Source organism: Lagenorhynchus albirostris, chromosome 2 (genome assembly GCF_949774975.1).
Source record: "Lagenorhynchus albirostris chromosome 2, mLagAlb1.1, whole genome shotgun sequence".
Lineage (NCBI taxonomy): Eukaryota > Metazoa > Chordata > Mammalia > Artiodactyla > Delphinidae > Lagenorhynchus > Lagenorhynchus albirostris.
In genome coordinates, this window is record NC_083096.1 from 83,568,580 (window position 1) to 83,572,933 (window position 4,354).

Sequence of the window (4,354 nt, forward strand, 5' to 3'; positions counted from 1 at the left end):
ATTCTGGCTTTTCTCATGTATGACCTTTGACCTTCTTGTCTGGGGGACTGCTGAGGTTGGCTATACAGGTCCAAACATGAGGTTTCAGAGGTTTTACGTGACTCATCTAGCCTCACACCCAGGGCCCAGACTTAAGAGGCTGGGCCTGGGCCTCTTGCCTGCAGGGCACTAGCTCTACCAGATGGGAGGGTATGACTGGTGCTTCGTAACACATGTTAAGAAGCATGTTAATTCCACACACAGTTTGAAAGCACTTCCTGTGTCCCACATTCTGAGGACATGACGATGGATAAGAAACAGCCCTTGTTTTCAGCCTTGTCATGGAGATAGGCCGTACCTGCAACGCAATGTTGTAAGTAAATAAAGGGGTGCAAAGAAGGGGCCCAGGGGGACTTCCCTGGTGGCTTAGTAGTAAGGAATCCGCCTTCCAATGCAGGAGACGCGGGTTCAATCCCCGGTTGGGGAACTAAGATCCCACATGCCATGGGGCCACTAAGCCTGCACGCTACAACTACTGAGCTCACGTGCCTCAACTAGAGAGCCCGTGTGCCGCAAACTACAGAGCCCATGAGCTCTGGAACCCGCGCCACAACTAGAGAAGAGAAAAGCCGCATGCCGCAACTAGAGAGAAGACCGCGTGCTGCAGCAAAAGATCCCAAGTGCCACAATGAAGACCCGCCACAGCCAAATAAATAAATAAATATTTTTTTAAAAAAAGGGGGCCCAGGAACCTGATCAAAGGAATTCAGGTCTGGCATCATGGGGAAAGTGCCCTTTGAGCTAGATCTTAAAGAATCAAAGGAGCTCACTAATGAAGTAAGCGCAGTGAAGAGAATTCCATGCAGAGGGAACAGTCTATGCAAAGGCACAGAGACATGAAATGTGAGAAATTTTGTTGACTAGAGCAGAGGTGTGAGGCCAGAGGAGAGGGTGGTAGGTCAGGCCCTTGGAATCCAATGGGCCTTTAGGCCTTATAATGCAGGCCAAAAGAATTCGTGTTACCAGAATTTACTTTTTGGGAGGAAAAAGTAAATTTTGATAATATTTATTGAGGAATTAGCATGAGCTACATTTCTTACATAGATCGCTTCACTTATTCCTTATAAGAGCCTTATGAGATAAAGAATATTATCAACATTTATGGGTTATTGTGCTTATTGAAAAAAGCTACCTCTGGTAGCAGAGTAGGGGATAAACTAGAATGCATAGAGCCTGGTGGCAGGGAGAATATTTTAGGAAGTATGCAACGTTCCAGGCAAGAAATGGCAAGGCCCTGAGCTAAGGGGCAGCAGAGGGAAGGAGAGAAAAGTTCAGATGTCTGAGCTGTTTCTATGGGACTTGGTGATGATTGATCAGCTGAGTCTGGGAGGCTGGAAGGCCCCACTAACCACGAAAGGAATCACTGGAGGGGCAGGTTCATGGGGAAGCATGTTGTCTCTAAGGTTCCTGCAGATGTCGAGGTAGAGATTTCTACTGAGGAATTGGATTTGGAGACCAGGAGAGAGGCTTGAAGTGGGAATATAGATTTGGGATGCTCTACCTATAGATGATAAATGAGGACATGGCAAGTGAGTGATAGAAAGAGCTTGTGCGCTAGAAAGGAACGGCTCTGGAATTAAATCCCAGCTCCATTATTTACAGGTGGTATGTGTGATCTTAAGCAAGTTAATCTGTGACCTCCGTTTCCTCATCTGTAAACTTGGGGATGATAACGCCGACCTCACAGAGTTATAATAAGCATTTAGAATGCCTAGTAGCATGTCTAGAACATAAGAAATGGTCAATAAAAGGTAACTATTCCTGGATGAGTAGATGAAATCACAGGCGGAGAGCGTGTACAATGAAAAGGAAGCAGGATGAGGCTGGAACCCTGGAGGACAGCAACATTCCAGAGGTAGCTAAACAAGCAGGAGTCAGCAAAGGAACAAGAAAGAGGTGCCGGACAGAAGTGTCCTGGAAGCAAAGGAAAGAGATCACTTCAAGAAGAGATGGATTTGTTGGTATCAACACCTAGAGGACATCTACAGGAAAAAAAAATACAATGGCAAATAAATATATGAAAAGATGCTTAATCCCACTCATCATTATAGAAGTACAGATTAAAAAGATAATAAGGGATTTCTTCTCACCCGCACCAAAGTTGTGTGTGCAGGTCTGACCCTCATCCCCGTCTTGCAGGCTGTTTCGACGCCAGGACCCCCTAAGAGACGATGATGTTGGGCACCGAAGGCGGCGAGGGACTCGTGTTGAAGGTCCAGGGCTTGCCTTGGTCTTGCTCGGCCGACGAAGTGCAGCGGTTTTTTTCTGACTGCAAAATTCAAAATGGGGCTCAACGTGTTCGTTTCATCTACACCAGAGAAGGCAGACCGAGCGGCGAGGCTTTTCTTGAACTTGAATCAGAAGATGAAGTCAAATTGGCCCTGAAAAAAGACAGAGAAAGTATGGGACACAGATATGTTGAAGTATCCAAGTCAAACAACGTTGAAATGGATTGGGTGTTGAAGCATACTGGTCCACATAGTCCTGACACGGCCAATGATGGCTTTGTACGGCTTAGAGGACTCCCCTTTGGACGTAGCAAGGAAGAAATTGTTCAGTTCTTCTCAGGGTTGGAAATCGTGCCAAATGGGATAACATTGCCGGTGGACTTCCAGGGGAGGAGTACGGAGGAGGCCTTCGTGCAGTTTACTTCACAGGAAATAGCTGAAAAGGCTCTAAAAAAACACAAGGAAAGAATAGGGCACAGGTATATCGAAATCTTTAAGAGCAGTCGAGCTGAAGTTAGAACTCACTATGATCCACCACGAAAACTTATGGCCATGCAGCGGCCAGGTCCCTATGACAGACCTGGGGCTGGCAGAGGGTATAACGGCATTGGAGGAGGAGCTGGCTTTGAAAGCATGCGGCGTGGTGCTCACGGTGGAGGTTAGGGAGGCTATGATGATTATATGTCTATAATGATGGCCATGGATTTGAGTCAGATAGATTTGGAAGAGACCTCAATTCTTGTTTTTCAGGAATGTCAGATCACAGATACGGGGATGGCGGCTCTGCTTTCCAGAGCGCAACAGGACACTGTGTACACATGCGGGGATTACCTTCCAGAGCTACTGAGAATGACATTTATAATTTCTTTTCACCACTCAACCCTGTGAGAGTACATACGGATATTGGTCCTGATGGCAGAGTAACTGGTGAAGCAGATGTCGAGTTTGCAGCTCATGAAGATGCTGTGGCAGCTATGTCAAAAGACAAAGCAAATATGCAACACAGATATGTAGAGCTCTTCTTGAATTCTACAGCAGGAGCGAGCGGTGGTGCTTACGGTAGCCAAATGCTAGGAGGCATGGGTTTGTCAAACCAGTCCAGTTATGGCAGCCCAGCCAGCCAGCAGCTGAGTGGTGGTTACGGAGGCGGCTATGGTGGCCAGAGCAGCATGAGTGGATATGACCAAGTTTTACAGGAAAACTCCAGTGATTTTCAATCAAACATTGCATAGGCGGCCAAGGAACAGTGAACAGCTACTACGGTAGTGGAAGCCGAGCATCTGTGGGAGTGAACGGAATGGGAGGGATGTCTAGCATGTCCAGTATGAGTGGTGGATGGGGAATGTAATTGATCCTGATCACTGACTCTTGGTCAACATTTTTTAAAAGAAAAACAAAACTTAAGTTTTAACAGTTTTGCAATACAAACTTGTGGTTTATGCTTACTCTAAGTGGAAATCAGGATTGTTTTAACGACTTAAGTTTCCGTAATTTTGAACACAAACATTCATTTAGGATGTAACTAGGCTGAGTAATCTGTTACTGTTAAATAATTTTCAGCTTTTCTCAAGTTAGTTATATTGTAGGATGTACTGAAGCAGTAGGTGTATTTAGGTTAAAGCAGTTGAATTATGTTAAATGGTGTTTACACCACATTACATTGAACACTGTTTGGATGCATTGTTGAAAGACATGCTTTTTTGTGAAACTCAATATAGGAGCTGTGTCTACAATTAAAAGTGAAACATTTAGCATGTTTGTTAATTCTAGTTTCATTTAATAACCTCTATGGCACGTAAGTTTAAGCTTTTTTTTAAGTTAATGAGGAAAATTTGAGACGCAATACCAATACTTTAGGATTTTGGTCTTGGTGTTTGTATGAAATTCTGAGGCCTTGATTTAAGTCTTTTCATTGTACTGTGATTTTCCTTTTAGGTGTATTGCGCTAAGTGAAACTTGTTGAATAAATCTTCCTTTTAAAAACTAAAAAAAAAAAAGATAATAAGGTACTATTTTTTGCTATTAGATTGGTAAAGATTATAAAGTTTAGTAACATCCAGTGTTGGCCAAGGTGTGGGAAACAGGCG

General features: G+C 44.2%; 1 pseudogene; it reads left to right on the plus strand.

Annotated features, from left to right (window-relative positions):
* Window positions 1-2,143: 2,143 nt before the first annotated feature.
* Window positions 2,144-3,565, plus strand: LOC132516006 (heterogeneous nuclear ribonucleoprotein H-like; annotated as a pseudogene).
* Window positions 3,566-4,354: the final 789 nt, after the last annotated feature.